Source organism: Eriocheir sinensis, chromosome 5 (assembly GCF_024679095.1).
Source record: "Eriocheir sinensis breed Jianghai 21 chromosome 5, ASM2467909v1, whole genome shotgun sequence".
Taxonomy (NCBI): Eukaryota; Metazoa; Arthropoda; class Malacostraca; order Decapoda; family Varunidae; genus Eriocheir; species Eriocheir sinensis.
In genome coordinates, this window is record NC_066513.1 from 11,084,606 (window position 1) to 11,110,591 (window position 25,986).

The 25,986-nt window shown below is 46.4% G+C and overlaps 1 protein-coding gene across 1 annotated transcript in view; it reads left to right on the forward strand.

Moving 5' to 3' along the window:
- Positions 1-25,986, forward strand: part of LOC126984281 (putative nuclease HARBI1) — an 86,143-nt gene that overhangs the window by 37,168 nt on the left and 22,989 nt on the right. The window lies entirely within an intron of this gene.

Below are 25,986 nucleotides of genomic sequence, written 5' to 3' on the forward strand. Positions count from 1 at the left end.
CATCGTTAAGTAATATGCATGCCATGCAATCTGCCTTTAATAGGCTATATTCAGCTGTAGATGTATTGAACCAAGTTGTGCGCCAATTTTCTATAGACTTTGGCATTAGGAAGAGAAAAAAGTTCCTACAAGCATTGTTGAATTTTGACTTAGCATTGAGACACATAAGTCCAGGTATACAAGATTTAAGGTTGAGTCTGCAGGCTCCCCTGGAAACATACATAACTCCAACCATTATGTGAGACAAACAGTAGTTAAGTACATTAAAGGAAGCCTAGGTTCGGCTTTCCAGGTCTTTTGTGCTTTGCAGTTCCTGATTATTTAGCTTTATATTGGGATGTTATAACTGTGTCCTCCAGGACAACGGCTTTCCACGATTCTCGTAATTTCTGTCTCAGCAAACCTTTACGAGGAGAACCGCCTGACACCTTTGATGTCTTTCGAATCGACTCCCTTCCATTTTCTGTGCAGAATAGCACTTACTTTCTTATGTATAGTGTTAATTCAAGATATGTTGCCTTCAGTGAGAATAGGAAAATATATTTTCTGCTTTCTAGTATAGAACACTGTAACAAGAATAACCATATGTTAGTTTGTCCTCCCACAGGCTCCGTCTATGAGGCTAGTCACGCAGCCTCTTGTGAATCGGCTGCTTCCTTGAATCATGAGTCAGTGATCAACCTCTGCCACACAATAATTGAAAACATTTCCCCCTATGTTTATAAAAGGTCCTGTCTAGTGGACCTATTCACTTGCCTAGTACTCTGATACTCACATGCCCTACCAGTCCTGTAAACAAACATACTGTCAGCCTGACGGGTAGTGGGATATTGACGCTTCGGCAAGGTTGCAGCGCACACAGCCCATCCCTGACACTTCTGGACAATAAGCTGTGGAGGGTCCCCCCCATCACGGTCTCTCGCCCCTCTCCCTCTCCACCTCCCTCCTCTCCCAAAGGTTCTTACAGGCCATCTTAACTGGTCCGTTTTGCCTGACCTTTCATCTCTTCGCTGTGCTGAGTCCATCCCCTTACAGGAGCTAGCAGCTGGTTTGCAGCCCCTAAATTCTGTGGTCGAGCCGGATCAGCCCTTTCAACCCGAAATCCATTGGTGGATTGTCTTCGCCATTGTCGTGATCCTGGTTCTTCTGCTGGTGACGTCTGCCGTGGGGTATTCCTATGTCCTGCGCTACGCACGACGCCGCCTACTTCCAGACTCGAGCCAACTGCAGACATTGAAAGGCGTATCTTCTCAACCAACACCTGTGAGATCTCAGGGGCGAGATCTTCCGGAAGGGGAAGTATGTCGGGACCTAGAAGAAGACGACCAAACAGAGGAATGACCATAACAGCACAAATAATAGTGACCCCAATCAGAGGCAAATACCAGGTGGAGATATGGAGACAAGAATTGTAAATATGATAGGAGAGGGAAGGAATGCAATTAGTCAGATATACAAAGTCGTAAACATCTGATAAGACAAGCACTAACAAGGAGGGTTACGGACCTAGGTACAGAAAATAGATACCCAGTAGGCGGGGTCAGAAAGTGTGGTTGATCATTCAGAAAACTCTAAATACGTCACGTGCTATGTAACGACATGCTATATGCGAATAACTGGACAGAGAAGTCACTGTGGGAGTGTCCTAAGAGTGAATCACGAATAGCAGAAGTAAACAATATAACATAATGAGCGATCCAATGGTTGTTGACAGGAAGTATTGGCTACTGGTTATGTAGAAAATTAAGGCGTGTCAAGGATTTAGTTCCGCCTCAAACAAAGAAAAATGTGACCTAGATGTCGGTGGCATGAGCAGACCGAGCCTTGCACTCGCTTCAAGCAGAGCTGCTCTACCCACTCAGCTGAGAATGGCTGTTGTGATCTTAATCGTGAGTAGAAATACGAGAATCTAAGGGAAACCGACTGTATTGACCTGGAGATTATAATATAAGAGATGTGTAGTAGGATTGTGAGTGGGACAGGATTGTGATTATTTTATTGCGCTGTAATGCAAAGGTAGAAACCACTGGATGTGGTATAATTTGGTGCTTCTGTGAATTGTGGTAGATTATACTATAGGAATGTGTTATTAGGATTTGTGAGGAGAGTACTTAATTATTGTGATGTAAGCAGAGATACAAACCACTGCTTGTGGAATGACGAGTGTTGTTATTATTGGCAACAATTGAGCAAATATTGTAGTATTATGTTTAAGACATGTCGTTGGTCATATGTTGTATCCATTGCTGAATATGCCAGAGTGTTATGATCGTCTGAGCATAGAATACTGCGTAAGGCAATTACTCTCATTTAATTTTAAATAAATGTATATTTTCTTTTCCTTGTTTATCCCGAAGACTAGTCTCCAATAACAACTTAAGCCGGATCACGCTACCAGGGATACGAGACGGTGAGATAATTTGAGTACTGATAAAGTGGGACAAAAAATTAAACTAAAAAAAGGAGGGTCCAAAACCATTCTTTCATCCCCTTCACTGGTAAACTCTGGAACAGTCTTCCTTCGTATGTATTTCCTCTGGCCTATGACTTGACCTCTTTCAAGAAGAGTGCATCAAGACACCTCTCCACCCGAAATTGACCTCTCTTTTGGCTACTCTTTACTTTTTACTTTTGTGGGAGCGGCGAGTAGCGGGCCTTTTTTTGTAGTCTTTTTGTTGCCCTTGAGCGGCGCCCTTTGATGTAAAAAAAAAAAATCTTCCCTCGTTGGTGTTCTAATTAGCTGCTTAAGGAAACTATGCTGTATCACATCTAACAAATCCTGCGCCTCCTGGTCTCCTGATAAAGTATTTTGTTCCTATAATTAAAATCCCCAATTATACACACATTCCTATATCTTGACGCCCTACTAATTTCCTGTAAAAGGGGTTGGCTACTATCCCTGTTAAGGTTGGGCGGTCTGTAAAGTACTCCTATGACAAGCTTCTCCTTCTTCCCTATTGTTTCTACCTAGAGGGATTCTGTATTGCTATCTACCTTGATAGAGTTGTTAATGACACTTAAGATTGTCCCTGACGAAGAGTGCGACCCCACCCCCATTCCTACCTATTCGATCTTGGTGGAACAACCTATGCCCTTCAATCTCTAATTCTGGGAGAAAGTGTATGTCTGCAGTATTAATCCATGACTCTGTGATCGCTATCTTATCAAATTTCTCTACGCACGCCTTTTCCCGCAATAAATCTATCTTATTCTTAATACTTCTACTGTTTGTATAATACACATTTAGACCTACCCCTTGATTTACCCTGCAACTGTTATCATTAGTATTACATTTTATGTTCCCACTAGGTATTGCCATCTTAGGCCCCCTCTTACCTCCCCTAAAAAATCCTGCAGGGCCCCCAATCCACGCTCAAGAGAATCAGACAAGATCTGAACCCCCTCTCGTGAAAGGTGAACCCCATCCCTCTGGTATAGGTGGTTCTTGCCATATAAATGGTCCCAGGTGTCGACAATTGTCCATCAATTGGCTTTGCAATAATCTGCCAACCTGCAGTTTAATGCAATAGCCCTGGACAGCCAAATGCCACCAACCTGCCGCCTTGGCAAAACTCCACACACCACAGGAGCACCGCCCTTGCACATAACCTTTCGCAGAGCCTCTCTATAGCGACGCAGAAGCTGTTCGCTACCCTGCCCTGCCTATGTCGTTCCCTCCCACGCTCAGGCAGACGATGGGTTTGACTCCCTCGCCTGCCATACACGTCACTACCCTATCGCTGACATCCCTAATCCCCGCCCTGAAAACACACCCGGGGCCTACGCTTCCTATCTCTAGCACAGAAGGCCCTATCTAAAAACCTGACCTGGCTATCCCCAACAACCAAAATGTTACCTCTGGGCAGGAATTTGTCATCTGCTATCCACTCCTTCACCTCCTGCTCCTCCACTGCTTCCTCCTCGCTCGGCTCAGAGAGATCCTGGAAGGAGTTGCTGCCTCCACCCACAGGGTGGACCTCTTCAACTTCAGGCAGCTACCACGGTTTCCAACCACCTTCCAGCCCCCATCTGCAGACCGTGTACTAATGTACATCGCCTAACTGAGAACCTGATGAACGGAGGACTCGATTTTCCTCCCTAATTGCCCCCACAGTCTTCTCCAACTGCTCTATTCTCTTCAAGAGAGTTTTTTTTTTTTTTTTTTTTTTTTTTTACGTGGTTTACTCTTGTGCCGGTTGGGTTGTTACCGGGGGGTCCGGATTGTCGGCCCAAAGATTCTTCCGGTGGGGCCTGATTATCGGCCTAGCCCGTTCTGGCGCAGGCGAGTGTTTATAGTGGCGCCATCTTGCATTGGCTCATGCTGCTCTCCCGGAGCTCATCTTTAATCCTAGAATCTAGAGTCCGGGTCGATAGGTGGTCTTCTGGACAGCATGTGGGTAGTTTAAGCCACTCGGCGGCGGCTGAAAAATCCCAGCTTGGTGGCAACGGGCGGGGATTGAACTCGCGTCATCCTGAACGCGGCGCCGTCGCGCTATCCATTCAGCCACCGCCTCCCCAACTCCACTGTTCAGTCTACCACCCCACTGGCCACTCCTCCACCATCCACTGCTCCACCGTCACCCATCCCACCAGCCACGTCGTCACACACCACCCTCTCGCTCCCACCACACATAGTCGACCCAGAGATAGTCAGAACACGTCTGAACACCTTGAAGACCTGAGGTATATATATAACTAGGAAATCAACGATCACTCTTCTTTTTCTTATTACCTAATAAGTTTTGCATCGCTTTTTAGGTCCTCCTTGGTACTTTTTTACACTTAGATGTTTCACTTAGTTACTCTATGATAGTAAATTTTGGGTTCCGCGATGCTAAGTTAAGGATGAGATGTCTCACGATACCGGATAGCAGATGACACCACACCGGCAAGCTAACCACTCAGCCACTGCCTCCATTATTATTATTATTATTATTATTATTATTATTATTATTATTATTGTTGTTGTTGTTGTTATAGTTATCATTATTATGATTATTTTATTATTATCATTATTATTACCATAGTTATTATTATTATTATTATTATTATTATTATTATTATTATTATTATTATTATTTAGTAGTAGTAGTAGTAGTAGTAGTAGTAGTAGTAGTAGTAGTAGTAGTAGCAATAGTAGTGTTAGTAGTTGCTGTTTTTGTTCATCTTTCCTTCTGTTCTTATTCTTTTTGTTGATGAAATAGTTGTCATTTAATTATATTGATGTTATTGTTGTTGTCGTTTTCAGTACTTAACTTTCTCTTCCTCTTCCTTCTTTTTCTTCTTCTTCTTCTTCTTCTTCTTATTATTATTATTATTATTATTATTATTACTATTATTATTATTATTTTTCTTCTTCTTCTTCTTCTTCTTCTTCTTCTTCTTCTTCTTCTTTTCCCTCTTCTTCTTCTTCATTTTCTTCTCTCTCTTCTTCTTCTTTCTCTTGTTGCTTTGTTACTGTAATATTCTTTGTATCTTTACTCTTCTAATTTTTGTTGCTGGTGGTGCTGCTGCTGTTTTAATTTATTAGTTTTATTGTTGTTGTTGTTGTTGTTGTTGTTGTTGATGATGATGATGATAGTGGTTGTAATGCTTAAGGTAGTGGTGGTGTTGATGTTGGTATATCAACACTGTGGTATAGCACTTAACGTGCAGAAGCAGTATATAGTAATGTGGTAAATGGTTTGTGGTGGATGGAAACAGTGTTTATTACGGTCATTACTTTTATCCTCTCAGACATGGTGGCGTGAATGGCAGTGGTGTTGTTGTTGGTGGTGGCGGTTGTCCAAGAACTGTGGAGCCGTATTCTCAAACGTATCGGTGCCTCTGTTTGTTTATTTGAAAAAAAATTATCGTTAAAGTTATTGGGATCCCTATGCACTATTTTCTGATGCTAGTGATAGTTTATTCGGTATCTGCATCTTGGTCGGAAAAAACAATAAATATACACCAGTTTATCTTCTCTGTGGCCTTGGGAAATAGCCGTTATTGAGGCCCGATATGTTTAAAAATATGAACTGGACAGTTATGTGAAACAAGGGAAGTGGTAGTGGTGATGGCGGCGGCGGTGCTGGTGGTCATGGTGGTGGTGATAGTGATGGTAGCGTGCAGCTCTTGAGAACCTTCCAGCTTTAGACACAAATATGTTGGAACACTTTATAAGTATGAAAACGTAATATAAGAATACTGGTGCAAGAAATTCGTGAAGCGCCTCGGAAATGTAGGGTTGGAGGGAGAGTAGGGATGGGATGGGGAGGCAAGTAAATGGGGAGAAGGAGAAGGGCAGAAAAATAAAGAAAGTGTAATGCAGTGAAAGGGAAGAATAGGGAAGGGAAGGAAAAGGAAGAGAAGAGAAGGAAAAAGAAAAGCAGATTAGGTAAAGTAAGTATAGTTAGAGAGAAAGAGGGAAGATGACGGACAGGAGGAAATAAGAGAAGGAAATGGAAAGATAAAAGTGGAGGATTGATAGGATTGGGATAGGAGAGAAGGGAAAGAAAGGGAAATACTTAGAAGGAAAGCGAAGATAAAATAAAGGAAGGATCTGAAAAGAGGGAGCTGAAAAGAAAGAGAGGTGAGGGGTAGGGAATGAGAAGGGACCGAGGAGTTTGAAGAAAAGGGAAGGGAGACAAAAGTGAAGAGAATAATTCGAAAGGGAAGAGTGAGGTTTGGGAAAGAGGGACAGGAAATCAAAGAAACAATGCTGAAATGACCGTGGGAAAGGAAGAAAAGAAAAAAAGAAGCAAAGAGAGAAGGTAAAGAGGAGGGAAAGAGGGAAGGGGAATTAAATATACATCGCAAGAATTACAGAAAAGGTGAGTCAGTGAGGGCTTAGAGAATGAGTCAAAGGAAAGCTTTAAGATCGAATCAGAGGAAGGCTTAGAGAACGTACCAGAGGAAGGCTTAGAGAACGAATCAAAGGAAGGCCTAGATAACGAATCATATGAGAGCTTAGAGAACGAGTCAGAGGAAGGCTTAGAGAACGAATCAGAGGAATAATGAGTGTGGTGTACAAGGGATTCTTCAGGGATAGGCTTTGAGTGATTAGTGTAAGCTGACGGTAGGTTGATGGGGTGTTGTAGGAGGTTAATTGACGCAGAATGGAAATGGTAAGAAAAATGGCAGATGAATTTAGGGGCGCGAGAGGAAGGGAGTAATTATATAAGGGTTTATAATGGGATGGAGGTGACAGGAGAAAGATAAGTGTTGTGGTAAATACAGCGGATTTATAATTATAGAGCTAGGGGTTGTGGGTGAATGTGTGTGAATACGTCAAGAATGGAAACAAGATTGAATAGGGTAGTAGTTGAGGGGGACAGTTATAACTACTTTGGGGAGGTATGGAAAATTGAGAGGTTGCGAATGGAATCAATGCCTGATGAGTTGATAATGGAGAGGGTCATATAGTTAATTAGTGTAGGAGAGAGTGTGAGATAATTTAATTAGATTTATGTTTAGGAAGGTATAAAATTTTACTGATAAAAAGAAGACGGAGTGACGTTAAACATTTCGAAAAAAAAGTATGAAGGGGTGGTCCGAAGTTTCAGGAGCAGCGTTGAGAGGTTTTTCTACACCTTCATGCACAGTATCCACGAAATCAGACATGCCATTGGGCTGCAGGTTGCTGTTGCGCGATAATGCTCACTTCAGACTCGTGTGAACCGACTATAGCTAACTAAACTGCCTGTGTAGTCGCGCCTACGATGTGTTGTATGTATGAGGGTTACTAATGACGTAAAGTCATATCGTTATAGATTGCACGTAATGTCTTCATGTAATAATGGTATATGTAAGACGGTAAATGTTTGTAATAAGGTAAGATAGTAACTATAATGGTAGGTGGTAATGTAGGGGAATAGGGAATGAAGGAGGTGGAGACGTGAGGAGGTGGAGAAGCGAAGAGAGAAGAGAGAGGTAACGTGAGAAGGGATATGGGAGGCAATTCATCGTCTGGAATGTTATGACACCTTGACCCGAGAGGTCACAAAATCCATTAGACGGCCTAGGTCCCTCGGACAGAGGCACCCTTGTTGGTCCTGGGGACAATCTGGCCTGAAGGGAGTGAGGGAATAACGGAGAAGGCAGACTGTTAAAGGAAGCAAGAAAGGGAAGACGTGGAGGACGTGTCCTCCGACTTCGCCTTTGCACAACTAGACGAGAGATAGGAGGGTGAGGCTTCCATCCGGAGGCGAGAAGACAAGGGACAAGAGTCCGTTGCGGCGGATTACAAGGCTATTATTAGACCCCTCAATAATTGTGAGTATTATTAGTTTGATGTTGTGTCATAGGATAAGGTGACATTTGGTGTATTAGGATAAGATGACATTTGGTGTATTTGATGTGGCTGTAAGTGTTGTATTGTGTTGTCTGACAAGTGTTGATGAGATGTATTCTTTACCTCGCTCAGGTTTACACGCATATTAAAAGCGAGTAAAACAAGCCGCCACAACGCGGCTACAGTAAACAATTAATGGGTCTATCGGAGATAGGAGTGCCAACTGCGATGACCGAGAGAAGGGGCGCGGGCGGAGAACGGTGTCCAGGGCCGCTGCCGCCGCCGCTGCTCCTCTACGCCGCGCCACCGGCAGCCTTGGGCGAGGAGATATCTACGCTGGAGCCGCTTGGTGCCTTGTGTTGGGCGTGACTGGCGTCGCTCAGTGCTTTCTCGACACGGGGCGAGTCGGTGACCGCAGGAAAGAGGTACCGTGACGTCTTGAGTGACTTGTGGGATGATAAACTGTTCATTACGGATGACCAATTGCCGAGTGTTGCCGGCGACATATTAATGTTGTGTCGCCACTGTTACTTATAGGGTGACTACAGTGTCATGTGTTGCACGTGACATATTCGTGACATATCAGTGTTGGGTGATCACAGTGTCGAGTGTTGCAGGCGACACATTAGTGTTGTGTCGCCACTGTTACTTATAGGGTGACTGCACGTGACATATTCGTGACATATCAGTGTTGGGTGATCACAGTGTCGAGTGTTGCAGGCGACACATTAGTGTTGTGTCGCCACTGTTACTTATAGGGTGACTACAGTGTCATGTGTTGCACGTGACATATTCGTGACATATCAGTGTTGGGTGATTACATTGTCAAGTGTTGCAGGCGACACATTAGTGTTGTGTCGCCACAGTTACTTATAGGGTGACTGCAGTGTCAGGTGTTGCACGTGACATATCAGTGTTGGGTGATTACATTGTTGAGTGTTGCAGGCGACACATTAGTGTTGTTGTTGTCGCTACTGTTACTTATAGGGTGACTGCGGTGTCAGGTGTTGCACGTGACATATCAGTGTTGGTGATTACATTGTTGAGTGTTGCAGGCGACACATTAGTGTTGTTGTTGTCTCTACTGTTACTTATAGGGTGACTACAGTGCCAGGTGTTGCTAGTTAACTATGTGTGTTGGGTGATTACATTGTCGAGTGTTGCAGGCGACACACTAGTGTTGTGTCGCCACTTACTTATTGGGTGATTAGTGTCAGGTGTTCCACGTGACATATCAGCTTTAGGTGATTACAGTATCGAATGTTGCAGGCGACACATTAGTGTTGTGTCGCCACTGTTACGTATTGGGTGATTTGTGTCAGGTGTTGCACGTGACATATCAGCTTTAGGTGATTACAGTATCGAATGTTGCAGGCGGCGCATTAGTGTTGTGTCGCCACTGTTACGTATTGGGTGATTAGTGTCAGGTGTTGCACGTGATTACATTGTCGAGTGTTGCAGGCGACGCATTAGTGTTGTGTCGCCACTGTTACGTATTGGGTGGTTAAGGTGTCGAGGGTTGCAGGTAACACATTGATGTTGCATCATCATCACTATTCAATACGGATGGGCAAGTCTTCTCTGTCAGGTTTGGAATGATTAATGAACGATGCGCGAATCATAGGAGCAGGTAGGTCTCCTGACGTTGCCACTAGGCATGGTTCGGCTCCGGTGGAGTGACAGAGAAAGGGAGACTTATGATTGAGACGTCACGGAGATTAACAAACTAGGTGAGAGGCTGGCGTTGGCTGAATACGTTGCAAGGCAGCCGCTTCTAGGGCTGTCGTTGCCTCTGTGGTGGAGTTACGTAAGGTGCTTGTAGTACCATCTGAGACCGTTTCAGACGCAGACACTCTTGCCAGACTAAAGACTCGACCCGACGTTAGACACCCGACTCGGAGGTCGTTCTTGAAGCAGCCATGGACCCCTTTGCTGACCTTCAACCCCCTCTCTAACGAAGGGGCCGGAATCTAGGGTCGACCGATGCACCAGGGCAGTACCACGAGGTGAGGAAACGACAGATGCCATTGGAACAGGAAATGTTGCGAACCAGAGAAACATCGGAAGTATCGGGCCCCAAACCACCGCAACCAGAACCGACGTCACGCTTCACTTGGCTCCGAGGAAGTACCTGGCGACGCTAGGCGAAACCGGAAAGAAGGATCTCCTGATATTGTCGCTGTCGACGCTGGATGCCACTGCAGGGCGAAGTGTAGTGAAAGAAATCTGGGGTGAGGTTGCCCCACAACGTTGAAGTTGGGGAAGAGAAGGAGAGTGGTGGCGAGAGCTGCCATCAGCCCCGAAGCAGGTCACACGGATGTAACTTTGAGCGTTGTGCTTCCGTTCATGTAAGTGCTGCACGGCGCAGTCCATCTCGGGGAGATCTCGCGAACGACGTGACCCGCACACGCGAAGACTAGGCGTGGAGGACGCAGCCCATTTGTGTGCCGTAGCCGGTCCCGAGGGGGAACAGGTCGAAGAAGCCTCGGTCGCGAAATTAATCCACGGGCGGAGAAGGGCAGAAGCCAGAACCGTTGGCGTTACGGCAGACGTCGTAGCGTTGATGACCGAGACTCGCTCGAGAGAGAAGGATACTGGACGACTGCAAGGCACACATGCACGAGAGGGTCATCAGAACGTACTTGAAGCCCCCCTCACCGGGGGGAGTCCAGAGGCCGCGTCAAACGTAACGGTGGAGGAAGCTCATGGCGCTCTCCGAGTAGTTCCCCGTCCACTGAGTCGGACGAGAGAAGCGCGTCTCACAGACGCCGAGCCTCAAGAGTACGACCCGATCCGGATAAAGAGTATGGACGACAGAGTCTTAAGGACCGTGAGCGGAGAAAGAGTCGGAGATACTGGAGCGCAAAGTACGTGGGCCCACTACCAACCCCAGCGCTACCGCGATTCGATGGTAAGACGAGGGACAGTTACGTGCGAGTCATCAAGCACTTCCGTGCCGTGGTGGCGCACAGGGATTATACGGACAAAGATCGTCTGAGATTCTTGGCAGAGGTTTGCGGCGAACCGGTGTCCAAGCAGCATCTGCAAATGATCCAGGCTTATGGAGCAGAGGGGGGGGTATCAGGAGGCTTTGGAATACCTCAGTGACAACTTCGGTCTGAAGGTCGGAAAGACTCAGCGCTTACTGGAAAAGTTAAGGGAACGTATTAAAATTGAAGAAGTGGAACAGAATGGAGTCAGGCAAGTCTGTGTGGAACTACGAGTATAGTCTCCATCTCCACGCCCAAGGGGATCTAGCTCTGGAGCAGCAGAGCTGTTGCGACAGGACGTAATTGGTTGCCTCCCTCAGTTCCACGAGAACCGATACTATGTAGAGGAACGACGGAGGAGTTACAAGAAGGAGACGTTAGAGCATCTGATTAATTACGTAGCCGAGACCGTGACGATCATGCGATCAGTACGACCAAGGGAACGGGGCCCGGAGAAATCGACGACAAATAAGCCGAAAGCAGACGACACTAAACCCAAGAGTGGGGCCGATACGAGGGAGGAATGCTGTTTGTGCTTATCGAACCACCCTCTCAGAGACTGCCGAGCGTTCAAGCGAATGGATCCGAGCTCTCGGAAGTCTGTTGTCATTAGGTACCGTGCCTGCTACCGGTGCTTAGGCAAAGGACACAACTCATCCACTTGCACGAGCACATTCGTATGCGGGGAAATAGGTTGTGGAGTAAACACTCAATCGTACTTCATGGTGCAATGACACCTTTCAGACAACGCGTCCGGCACGAGATGGGGCAGTGCTGAGCATTCCTCCTCATCAGCGAGGCGCATGCCTTACCAAGGGTCCGAGGACCAGAAAGAGCAATGGAGAAGAGACAGTGAGGTACGATCAGCACGGAGCACGAGGTCTCCCAGGTGAGGTCGCACGAACCATGACACCAACAGCGGGTAGCAACCCAGCTTCTGTCATGAGTAACCCGACGAAGCTCAATGAAGAAGGTGAAAAATGACTAGCAGAGTACCATAAGACTGTCTTACCGATCGTGGAGGTGAGGGTCGGAGCTGTTGGGAGGAAGAACCCAGGGGCGTGCGAGCCTTGGTGGGAGTGATCGTTCATACTGCACCAAGTCCTTAGCAGAAGAGACTATCGGTGGTGGGAGTCCCAACCACAATAGAGATCAGCACATTGGGGCATGAAACACGCACGACTGTGATGCAGACTCACGTAAGAGTGCGGGCCACGCGCGGACAGAAGGCTATCGTTATGCACAACGTGCTAGTGGTCCCAGAACTCCACAGGCCCTTGGGTCCCCCATGCACAGGGAGACAAGTGAACGGTTGGAGCCACCTTCGAAGTCTGGATATAACCAATGGAGACTTGGGCGGAGTGGACCTACTTATTGGACTAGACAATCCGCTTGTTATGCGGCCCTTGGAGGTGAGGAGGGCAGGTGACGGAGAGCCTTTTGCTGTACGCACCGCATTAGGATAGACCGTCAACGGACCACTTACAACGACAAAATTAGATCCCACAGCTACTGCACATAGCTGTTTGACCATCTTCGAACAAGAAGGGGAAGGGAACAGTGTACAGGCTACGCTAGAAGAACGAGTACGCTTATTCTGGAAAAAGAAGGCCTATCGGTAGATGACAGGGCGGTGCTGAGACTCTGGGATGAGACAGTCGACAAATGGGGTTCGTATTACGTGTTCCCGATCCCTTTCAAGAAAGACACTGAAGACAGACGGGACAACCGTAGGATGGCCGAGCGCAGACTGAATAGCTTGAGAGCACGGCTTTCCAGACATCCGGCCCTGCGAGAAAGAAATGCCCGAGAAATCGAAAAACTACTGATGATGGGGCATGCAGAGAAAGTACCGATCGACCAATTGTTCACCACGGATATAAGGACCTGGTACCTTCCCCACCACCCAGTCTTTAACCCTCGCAAACCAGAGAAGGTGCGGGTAGTGTTCGACTGTGCCGCAGGCCAAGATGGAGTTTCGCTCAATTCACAAGTCCGCCAGGGCCCCGATTTGAATAATAAGTTGTTAGGGGTCCTTGTCCGAATTAGACAAGAGCCCATCGCAGTGATGGCGGACATAGAGGCCATGTTTCACCAAGTACGAATAACTGAGGAACACAAGGACGCTTTGCGGTTCCTTTGGTTGGAGGACCCGAGCTTGACGGGTAGGCCGACCACCTTTCGGATGACAGTCCATCTGTTCGCCGGGGTGTGGAGCCCGTCTTGTGCTGCCTACGCCCTGAGGAAGACGTTTAGGGATTAGGGGATGGAGCACCCACCTGGAGTGGAAGGCGCGGTGAGGAATTTCTACGTAGATGACCTGTTATCTACCGCGACCGTGACCGAGGCAATGGAGATGGTACGGGAACTGCTCTCCTAGAGAAGGGGGGCTTTCACCTTACCAAGTGGACTGGCAACAGCGAACCGGTACTCTCGACCATCCCAATGAACGAAAGGAGTGGTGTCGTTAAGGAACTCGGGCCGCAGACGGGGGTACGACCAGTCAGTCAAGCGCTGGGACTAATCTGGGACACAGAGAGAGACGATATCGCGGTACGGGTTAGCGTGCCTCTGAAACCCCTCAGCAAAAGAGGTATACTGAGCACGTACATCGCGGTCTGTGACCCACTAGGGATGTTAGCGCCGTTCGTCATCCGGGCTAAGATACTTTTCCAAGGGCTGTGTAGGGAAAGCCGGGGCTGTGATGAAACTCTGGATGATGAGACCGCGAAAAAATGGCGCGTGTGGCTATTAGAGCTGGAGTCACTTGCAGACTTCAGTATTCCAAGGTGCTACAGTCCAACGCCCTTGGCAGAAGACACTCATACTGACCTACACGTTGTTGCGTTTGCATACCATTTAGCCTATGGGGTGGCATGCTACTTGCGTGACGCTCAACCGGACGAGGAGGTGAGCTTGGCTTTCATATACGGGAAGGCCCGGTTGGCTCCGCTGAAGCAATTAACAATTCCCAGACTGGAACTGTGTGCAGCCCTCCTCGCGGCACAAGTCGCGAGGACTCTGAAGGCAGAACTTACCGTTAAGGTACACAGGATCATTCTATGGACTGACAGCATGCTTGTGTTGCAGTACATTTATAATCCGACTCGGCGCTTCAAGACCTATTTTGCCAACAGGGTCGCCAGCATTCAAGGTCTAACGCGGCCAGACCAGTGGCGACATGTGCACACGCAACAGAATCCGTCGGATGACGCTTCACGACGGCTGACGGCTGCTGAGCTACTCGCCGATTTTCGTTGGAAGACCTGTCCTCGGTTCCTGATGGAGGTGGAGGCGCAGTGGCCACGGTTACCTATAGTTCCCACTGGCCTCTTAGACGTATCTGAAACGAAACGAGAGGAACGAGAGGCAGTGCTACTGACTACGGAGACCTCCGTCACGGAGGACTTCCCGTACACCCATTGGAACCGTTATTCCACCTGGACGAAACTTCTGCGGGCAGTGGCGATTCTCCGCCGCTTCCTCGACTGGACGGTCGGCCTAAACAGGGGCCGCCGCCAATCGCCCTCGTTGACGGCCATGGATTTAGACGGGGCCGAACATCGCGTAGTAAGAGCCGTACAGAGCGAGTGTTATTCAGTAGAATGGGCAGCCTTGCGAGGGGGGCGTCCGGTATCCAAACAGTCAGACATCTATAGCCTGGAACCTTTCTTGGACCCGTCGGGCGCCATCAGGGTGGGAGGTCGGCGACGCAAAGCTCCATTGGATCCTAGTGCCTGTGAGCCGCTCCTCTTACCTAGAGCACACCCACTCACCGTCGTTGTCGTTCGAGAGGTCCACCAAAGAGCTGCTAAACACATGGGCTGAGCCCACACCATCGCTGAATTAAGGTGCAGATTTTGGGTGCCGTGTTGCCGCCCCATTGTTGACCGCTTGTTGAAGCATTGTGTGGTCTGCAGGCGGGCTAACTAGTGCGCGAAACATCAGCGTCAGGGCGACCTGCCAGAAGACAGAGCCACACCGGGCCAACCGCCGTTTGCATCTACGGGACTGGATTGTTTTGGGCCCCTCCTTACTAAGACCGGCAGGAGGCGTACGAAGCGATGGGGTTGCATCTTCACTTGCCTTGCGACGAGGGCCATACACCTGGAGGTCCTGTCGTGCTTGGACTCCCCGGCGCTATTGCGTGCTATACGCAGGTTCATGACCCGGCGGGGGAAACCCAAAGTCATGCGTTCTGATTGCGGTACCAATTTGGTTCGCGTAGAGAAGGAGCTGAGAGAAGCGGCAGGGGCCTGGAACGACGATGGTCCCTTCCAGGCTGCCTTGGCGGATGACAGGATCCAGTGGCACTTTAACCCGCCTGGAGCCCCACACGCGGGTGGTGTGTGGGAGAGACAAATCCGCACAGTGAAGCGGATCATACAGACAACCGTAGGAGATCAGGTCCTCGATGATGACCGTCTTCTCACGCTTTTCTGAGAGATTGAACACGTTGTGAACTCTAGGCCGATCACTGCCGTCCCTAATGCCGCAGGGGAGCCGGAGATGCTCTCCCCGGCTCAGTTGCTGCGGGGCGCGGCTGATCCGGCACCGGCACTAGGACCTACCGATATCCCACAAGCCTATCAACGGCGATGGCGCCACGCACAATGGTTAGCCGACCAGTTCTGGAAACGATGGTTGAGGAATGGCTCCCTCTACTGAGGCGACGACAAAAGAAAGCCCGTTCCCAGGCTAATTTCCGGGTAGGGGATGTGGTGCTGGTTACGGGGAACAAACCACACGGAACCAGTGGCTACTGGCTCAGGTCACTCACGTCCACCCGAGCGACGATGGTCTGGTTGGAAGGTTTCTCTAAGGACAGCCAAGCGAACGCTGGTGCGCCGGTCAATCTCTGTCTGCTGGAGAGTCACCGCGTAACGCTCCAGTACCGGGCGTGTAGTGCCTGTAGCCTTCCCCTGCTACGGGTACCGGCGTGTGTTTCAGAAGGCGCCTTCCGCCACTCACGTTGTACCGGGCGGTTTCGCCAACTCGGAGTAGGGGCGCTCTCGCCACTCCGCATCACTCTGGGCGGTCTCGCCACTCTGGGCGGTCTCGCCAATGGGGAGTAGGGGCGGTCTCGCCGCTCCCATCTTCTTGGGCGGTCTCGCCACACAGACTTCTTGGGCGGTCTCGCCACTCTGACTATTTGGGCGGTCTCGCAACACTGACTTGTGGGCGGTTTCGGCCACTAACGATCTTGGGCAGTCTCGCCACTCTGACTTTTTGGGCGGTCTCGTCGTACCGATTCCTTGGGCAGCTTCGCCGCTCGCGGGTATCTCGGTGGACGGTCATGCCAGCCTCCCACGTAGGGTACCTTTGCGTTATCCCGCTGTTGAGGGTGCCGTTTGGCCGGGGTCGTGTGGGATGCCCGGCCTTACCTTGCCGACGCACTTCCCTTGTTGCTACTAGGGTCAAGATGGCACGTGTTGGTGCACCGGCCGTGGCGGAGCGACTGCGCCAAGGAGTTTTTTTCCCCCGCAGCCTGTCCTTTAACATAAATGTCAGGGTTTTTCCACTCACTGGCGCGGTTCCTCCCTGCAACGGTGTCCAACAGGGGAGTGTAGTCGCGCCTACGATGTTGTATGTATGAGGGTTACTAATGACGTAAGTCATATCGTTATGGATTGCACGTAATGTCTTCATGTAATAATGGTATATGTAAGACGGTAAATGTTTCTAATAAGGTAAGATAGTAACTATAATGGTAGGTGGTAATGTAGGGGAATAGGGAATGAAGGAGGTGGAAACGTGAGGAGGTGGAGAAGCGAAGAGAGAAGAGAGAGGTAACGTGAGAAGGGATATGGGAGGCAATTCATCGTCTGGAATGTTATGACACCTCGACCCGAGAGGTCACAAAATCCATTAGACGGCCTAGGTCCCTCGGACAGAGGCACCCTTGTTGGTCCTGGGGACAATCTGGCCTGAAGGGAGTGAGGGAATAACGGAGAAGGCAGACTGTTAAAGGAAGCAAGAAAGGGAAGACGTGGAAGACGTGTCCTCCGATTTCGCCTTTGCACGACTAGACGAGGGATAGGAGGGTGAGGCTTCCATCCGGAGGCGAGGAGACAAGGGACAAGAGCGCAAGTCCGCTGCGGCGGATTACAAGGCTATTATTAGACCCCTCAATAATTGTGAGTATTATTAGTTTGATGTTGTGTCATAGGATAAGGTGACATTTGGTGTATTAGGATAAGATGACATTTGGTGTATTTGATGTGGCTGTAAGTGTTGTATTGTGTTGTCTGACAAGTGTTGATGAGATGTATTTTTTACCTCGCTCAGGTTTACACATATTAAAAGCGAGTACAACAAGACGGGTCTTCTGATTTATCCTGCCCAAGCCGCCACAACGCGGCTACAACCTGATAGGTAACTAAACTAACCCCCACATAGTAGACATCAGTAGGACAAATTTGGTCTTCTTTTAGTCTGGATGGTAAGACAACATGGTCAGTGCTTGGTCATAGAGGAAAGCGGAACAACCTTTCGGGATGACTTTTTTTTCATTAATCACTTGTGGTGTGTGTCTTGTTGAGTCTCAGTGTCCCTAAGTATGTCATGCCATAGTTTTGAAGAAGACCATTCACAAGTTGCATATATGTGAACCAGTTGTCTCCTGTAATATTTATATTAGAATGTTTGTAAGGTTCCACCAATTGCAATGTCACAAAATGGCCTAAGGACATCCCCTGAGGTGGTTTTGTGTGTTTTCCAGGGTAAGGTTGACCCCCAGCATGTATTTAGCTTCCACATCGCAAATCATGATGACCTTTATGCCATATTTAGCTGGTTTATTAGAAATATAGATTCTGAGGGGACATCGTCCTCGAAATCCAAGCAGTTGTTCGTCAATTGTAATATTTACTCCTGGTGTGTAGGCACTATTGCACTGGGAAATGATTAAGTCCCACATTTTTATGATGGGGGCCAATTTATCATTCTCTTTCTCTGCTCCTTGTAGTGTGATCATCAAACCTAAGGCAGCGAAGAAAGCAGAAGCTCCTTTCTGACATTACAGCATGGTACAGTGCAGGTCCATACATGGTATTAAACATTCCCTTAGTGGTAACATCATTATCACCTTTGGCCCCAGAGAAAATCAAGATATCAATCAAGCTGATAACTCGTTGATTGTTGCTTTGTCCACTGTTGCTTTCTTAGTTTTATATTATTTTCGGGTTTTTATGGCAATGTGGGTGTTTGTGTGTATGGAAATTCATCTAGAATGTCAATTGTGAAAAAGTCCTCAAAGCAACGTGAGGGGGTGGGGTTTACATAGCGCTGTGAAGGTAATGCATAGTTAAAAGTGGGCAACAGATTTCGCCTGGGAGCTCTTGAACTACTTCTTACTACTGGCTTTGTCGACCACCATTTGCCATTTTTGCCTGTAAGGGTCTTCGAGGTGCATTTCACAAGTAAATCACGTCCTGCGGTAGAAGATGACTGGCCTGCAACATAAGCATGCAGTGGCACCAGGAGCACTTGGTACAGGGGCGGATGTGGAGGGAACTTGACCACCTGGTGCAGGAGCGGATGTGGAAGGAACTTGACCAGCTGTGACAGGAGCGGATGTGGAGGGAACTTGACCACCTGTGGCAGGAGAGGATGTGGAGAGAACTTACCACCTGTGGCAGGAGCAGATGCGGTGGCACTTGGGGACAATGTGCGCAGGCGTTTCCTTCGCAGTGCAGAAGAGTCGTCGCTGACATCACTATCACTGTCCACTGAACTGTTCTGACTGTCATATATAGAATCTACTTCCACATCATCATCACCTACATCATCGACAATACAGTCACTCATAATTTCGTCATCGCTGTCATCAGCCATTTTGTTATTTATTTTCTGAAAACAGTCTATAATCTGTATATGATCTTTAAAGAAAGAATTAAGACATTACTGTCATTGCTTAAACCACCTAGCTATCAAATAAATGACTCATTGAATAAGTCTTTTCTTGCAACCACATAGTTTTCCATTAAATCACTCATTGAATGCATCCGTGTTCCTTTTGTAGAGTCTTTCACCTGAAAATTGTTTATCCTGAAAAAAGAACAATATAGCTTTGCATCATTATTATTCATAAATCATATTTTTACTCTTTTACTAAAATTAAATCTTGTGATATTACACCCCCTCTGCCTGCTTCAATTGAAATCACCTCACCAGTCTTCACCTGACCACAGAATGATGTAGACGCATCTCGTGTAATCCCTTTTCTTTGATTTCGATGGGTGACTATAACATATAGGATTACGGAACTGAAGCAGCCACACAATTAATGGGCAGGGGTAAGAAAAGACTGGGTAGAAAATGTTAAGGTGTTACAGAGGGTGTCAGAGGGTAGACAGAACTGTTCAATAGAGGATGATTGCGGCGAGTAAGAATATGCCCAGAAATACTTGGATAAAAAGGCTCATTATACATACAGACAAACACAACATATATATATATATATATATATATATATATATATATATATATATATATATATATATATATATATATATATATATATATATATATATATATATATATATATATATATATATATATATATATATATATATATATATATATATATATATATATATATATGTGTGTGTGTGTGTGTGTGTGTGTGTGTGTGTGTGTGTGTTAACCACTTCACAATATTTCTTACCTGCCCAATAATTGTGTGACTACTTCAGTTAATATTTAATCCTGGTAAGGTATCGTGAACGAAACGCGCAGGCGCAAAGTCAATATATTTACTTGGCGCTCACTCCATTAATTAACCAGTTAAACCGACTAACCGCTGTACCCGGTGAGGGACAAACGCATTTTTATATAATCTAAGGCTTTACCTTCTAACTAGAGTAATTCATGTATGTGAATATGACTACTATGGGTTTCACTGGCCGTGTTACACTGTTTTTCGCAAATAATTCCTAAACAAATTGTCGGATCAGTATGGTATTTCAACACCAAGCCTTTTACACCCCTACATAATTTATGGCCCACATAGCATATTGCTATATGTGTTTACGAAGGAGTTTACTCCTGTATATTAAGCCGAAGCCAGGCATGGTCACTAAGGTCGTATGCACATTCGAACGAATGTGGGGTACTCGTCTAGCCCGCCTACACCCTACCAACCCCAGACTATTCCTCCCTACCCTTATACCTCACCCACCCTCCCCGTCTCCCTTAACCCCTTTATCACCGTCCCGCACACGTGTACGTGATAGGGAGGTATGGTACCCATACCATCACGTACATTGGTACGGAATACATTCAGGTAAATATTAGAATGGTTTGCTACCTTGTTTGGCGTCTGGGGCGGTGATAGTAGTTACTAAGATGCTCTACTAAAAAAGTAGTGGGCTCCGCCTACTCTGATAGCATGAAATCAGTGAGTGATACGTCATGTCACGCCACGACAGCGATGATGAAAGCGAGGAGGATGATGATGTGTTCCTGGACAGTGACTGCGATTAAATCGTGTACTATCATGTTTGCCTGTTTTTATTCCTACAATGCATACTCGTATATCGATCATAATACTTTCATTTCATAAAAATAATACAATGTATAACATACAGTAACTTCATAATATCCACAGCATATTTTGTATATTTATTGCCTCAAATGTACTTGATAAAGCTACAACGCCATTATTACCATTAGGCATCAATAAACAAAGATGCAGTGATGCAAGAAGAACAATTGTGCAATTTATATGGAACCCTGTGGTTATGAACGACACAAGTCAACAAAATAATATAATGTCAACTTGACCATGTTGTGTGATAAATACACTATGTTCTAAAGAAGAACAAGTTATTACAAGAAAGTCAAGGCCACAGGTAATACAAATAGAGCGTGTTCATTCGGCTGGCCATAGGACCTACGTACAGCACATTTGCCTCCTACTACATTTGCGTAAACATGATGTTATACAGTAATGAACAACGTGATATACGTTTTGCCTCCATGAAAGCTTGCAGTACTCCCACGTTACATGTTAAGTAATATTGAAAGCTGCACACTGCATTACTTAGATGCATACCTATATGACATATGTAGCTATAAGTACAGTACATAAAGTAAACGGTATAACATAATGGAAGAGGCAGGAAATTGAGTAATGAGGGGAGGGAGGGTAAGGAGGAGACAGGGAGGATACGAAAGGAGGATGGAGGAAATATGGGAGGGTGGTGGGGTGTTTGGGGGGTGGGGACGCGTCCTCTGAAAGTGTAGACGTGACCTCATGGCTTCGGCTTAATATACAAGAGTAAACTCCTTAGTAAACGCATATAGCAATATGATATGTGGGCCATAAATTATGTAGTGGTGTAAAAAGGCTTAGTGTTGAAATACCATACTGATCCGACAATTCTTTAGGTATTTGCGAAAAACAGTGTAACACAGTGAAACCCATATATATGTTACTATAGTGACGTAATCTATCGGCTCAGCTGTGTCACACTAGGCCTCACGAGGCGACTCTTGCGCCTCGCCGGTCATTGTTATTCTTGTAATGTTTATTTTTCACCTGCCAGATGCAGGGGTGCGGTTTCATAATATCAATCATCATATGAGTTTGCCCCGAGTTCACTCAACGTTGTCCTCAACGTTTTCAGATTTGATCTGAGAGCAGCACGCAGCTGATGCTGCCACGTTCACGCCTCCTGCCCCAAAAATACCTCTCGCCAGAATGGACATGTTTCCGGTCAACATATTTATTTAAATTTCTGTCTGTCTGAATAAAATTGGCCCTAAATTCAGCTATGGTGCTATTTTTTATTCATGTAAAATAGTAAATGTGGTATAAAATATGGATTAAAGCTGAGGAAAAATCACGTGACCTGGAAACGGGTGCTGATTGGTCGTAACATCACGATGCAGTCAGCAGGCCGCCAACTGTGTTACTCCGAGATTTCGTGTAGTGGTGTATGTTTCTAGTAGCTAGCATTGCCTGGAGACGTAACCCGCGGTCGTTGGTGATTCGTGCCAATGTGCAAGAGTATATATATATATATATATATATATATATATATATATATATATATATATATATATATATATATATATATATATACGAACAAAAGTACTCCACGTAAGATATTTCTGTCTGTGCTAGTGAACCCTGCAGTAATTTTTTAGTTTCCCCTCGAACTAACTTTTTTATCGTGAACTCAACTATTCTCTCTACTGTCACGTCCTCTGATTATAGAATATTGGTCTGCATTCGTTTTCTTCTTATTCATCTTCAGGCGTTGATGCTCTCTCTCTGACGTTCCAGAGCCATTGTTTTCTCTAGGTTAGGCTTGGTAAATTTCCATAATACTAATATACATTCAACCTTGATTATTCTCTATAGTCTCCCCTCGGACTAACTTTTAATCATGAACTCAACTATTTTCTGCAGAGCAGAGACGAATCGGTTGATTTCACTCCCATTTTAATAATATAGCATATTTCCAACACTCTTAAGGTGTTCTGTAAGCACCTAAAACATACCTGTTGGGCGCAGTTTGGAGCTGGAGTGGCCATGGCTGATGAAAGAAACAATGGATACAACACTAGTACTGTCGTCTGCTGTACTCCGCTTCAGCCTGACGACGTCACGAGCTAATGGTGGCTTCTCCCAGTGAGATGAGAAGAATTTGTGATATCTCTCCAATACCCAGTCAACTAGCGATTTATAGGACGTAATATGTGAACAACGTTATCAGTGGTACGTGGCACAATGCATTTCTAAGCTTTTCCCAGAACCGGAAACATGTCCGTTGCCAGCAGCGGACTCATGCCCGTCCGTATTCTATTGTTTTTGTGAGTCCAGGGGCATACACAGTCGCCTCATGGATTGCCTCGTGAGGCCTAGTGGACGCGGCTTAAGGCATGGTTCCCACTATTCCGTTTCATGGATCCGTCGACCGTCAGTGACGTCATCGACGGCGAGGACAGTGGGGAATCGAGGTCCACCAGGCCCGCGCGTGGAGCTCCGTCGGCCCAGGCAGACATGAATCCAAGTTAACTTGTGGGTTCGTGACGAGGCGGTGGTGCCTATCCAGTGATGTTGAATATTCGACATATGAAAATATGAAAGGGAAGTACAGTCAAGTCGCGTATGACGCTGATTCGTAAGGCGCGGTTTCCAATGACGTGGTATGGTTTCAGAACCTATGTTCAGATCATGCGCATAAAACCATCTTTGACGCGGTTCGTTGTCTTCCCTGGCCAAACGAGCTCAGAGTTGCCAGACTGGATTTTTTCGAGGGAAAATCTCATGGTAGCGGTTGGATAAATATTCACTTCATTCAGTGGAGAAGTATCCATAACACCGGATATCCACTCATGCACTCAGTCTCAGCCTCTCTCACTCGTGTGAGGAAGAAATGAGGACATCATGAGCGACTGGCTAGTATTGGTCCGGTACCGAACAGTCTGGTACTGGTACCTGCCCACCTAGGTTCTAGTACCGACCTGACGACTACACAGTACATATAAGGTGCAAGGTACATATGCACAGTATTCCCTCGGTGACGGGCGATGCGAGCACGGTGTCCCAGAATTAACCCCGGCAAAGCGGAAACCACCACGATCCTCACTTTTTGGCAAAACACGGTACCAGGACAGTACGTGCCCGATACGTGCCGGCAAGTGCTCGGCATCGCACGGTTCACCCAGTATACGCCCCGATAAAGCAGCACCGCCTATATATTGGCCACCCTGGCCAAAGCACTGATAGCTGAGATGGGGTCAGGGTTGCCAGGTTTACTCAGGGACTTTAATTGATACCAAATACTTCAATTTTAAATACCAGCTTAACTTTTCCAATACCAAACTAATAATATAACATATATGTTTTCGTAAATCTTGTTTCCACTCGGTGTGATAAGTACGACCAGATTCATAGGAACCTCTCCACTTCGACATAGTGACACCTTCACAGTTAAGAGCCGGCAACTGACCGGAGGCGGGAGGTGGTGTGTCGCTGCGCTGTGCGAGACGTGTAGTCTCTTTACGAGACTTATACACGTCTCGAGACTTTCGTACAAAAAAGCGTGTTAACCGGAGGGTATGAGAGGGGGAGGGTAGGGACGGCCTGGTGAGGAAATTAAAAGAGTTGTCGGGGGTCGCTACCTGCATGGCCGTAACTAATGACTATTTATTCGTTGCCTTTTAATACTAATCCTGGTGTCTCTGATTTGCAGGGTGACGGTGAAAATTGAATGATGCAGCACAGGTAAAAAATAACCCCGAACGTTTAACTAAAGCCCCAAATACACTGCCAATTTTGTCTCACGAATGTGCGCGAATATGTAAGTCATCCTGTGTCGCGAACAAGTTCGGCATCTTTCTTGCCTGTTCTTAGCCGTTCGGGGACATGTCTGCGTCCAATACGCGACTTTTGACATTTGGTCACGACCGCCACGAAAGTTTCATGTTGCATGAAAAATTCGCGGCCGTTCGCCGAATGTGCACGAATGCAAAATGGACGCCGAATTGTCGCCGAAATGTCGCCGACATGTCGCAGACAATTCGGCGTCCGATTCGCGGTGTTCGGCGAATTGTCGCCGAATTTTGACCGTTGAAATTAAAAATTTCTTGGTAAATTTGTCGCCGACATGTCGCCGACTATTCGGGACATGTCTCCGACATATCGCCGAATGGCCAAGACTATTCAGGGAACACAGCAAACGGGTCGCGGTGGGAGGTTTACAGGGGGGTCTGTCTGTCTATCTATCTATCTATCTATTATCTCTCTCTCTCTCTCTCTCTCTCTCTCTCTCTCTCTCTCTCTCTCTCTCTCTCTCTCTCTCTCTCTCTCTCTCTCTATATATATATATATATATATATATATATATATATATATATATATATATACGGAATAAAATAATACTATACTAATAAATAGTAAACAAGAAAATATGAAAAACAAGAAGAATCTGAATATATAAAATAGGTATGGAACTAACATTTTCATTTATTTCAAAATTAATTTACTATTTATTACTTTATTTATTTCTTAATATCATTATTCTGCCATTATTTAACCTTTGTTTCATTTTCAGTTATTTATATTTATTTCTTCTTTCAGTTTCTGGTTTGTTTACTGATATTACGTAAACATTCATTCATTCTAAAATATTTGTAGGGGAGCAAAACAAAAACAAGTCACATTTATACATTTTATTACACATACTATCAAACATATTACCACACATATTACCACACATGGTATTTACTCGCCCACAATTCTGTCCTGTCTGGCCACTGCTCCTCCAGGTGTTGTAGTAGTCCATGAGGTAGGCGCGGATTCCCCGAGCTTTTATATACCACCTGGGCATCAGATGATCAGCTGTCAGGAATCTTGGCACTGTCGGAGAATTGTCCCCGACATGTCGCCGACACTTCGGGGACATGCGAAGACAATTCGGAGACTTGTCGCCAGTTATTCCGCGACAAAAAAAAAAAAACGTTAAAATTTCAGATTTTGAGCTCGACGACATGGACGCCGAATAGTCGGCGACATATCTCCGAACTGTCCTCGAATTGTCTTGAGCATTCGCCGACATGTCGCCGAATGGTTACGAACTGTAAGAATATTGGTCATGTCGGCGAACCGGTCGCCGAATTTTTTCACGAACTGATTCGGCGTCAAGTTCGTGGCCAAAATTTGGCAGTGTATTTGGGGCTTAAGATATGAAAATATTAAACTTTTAAATA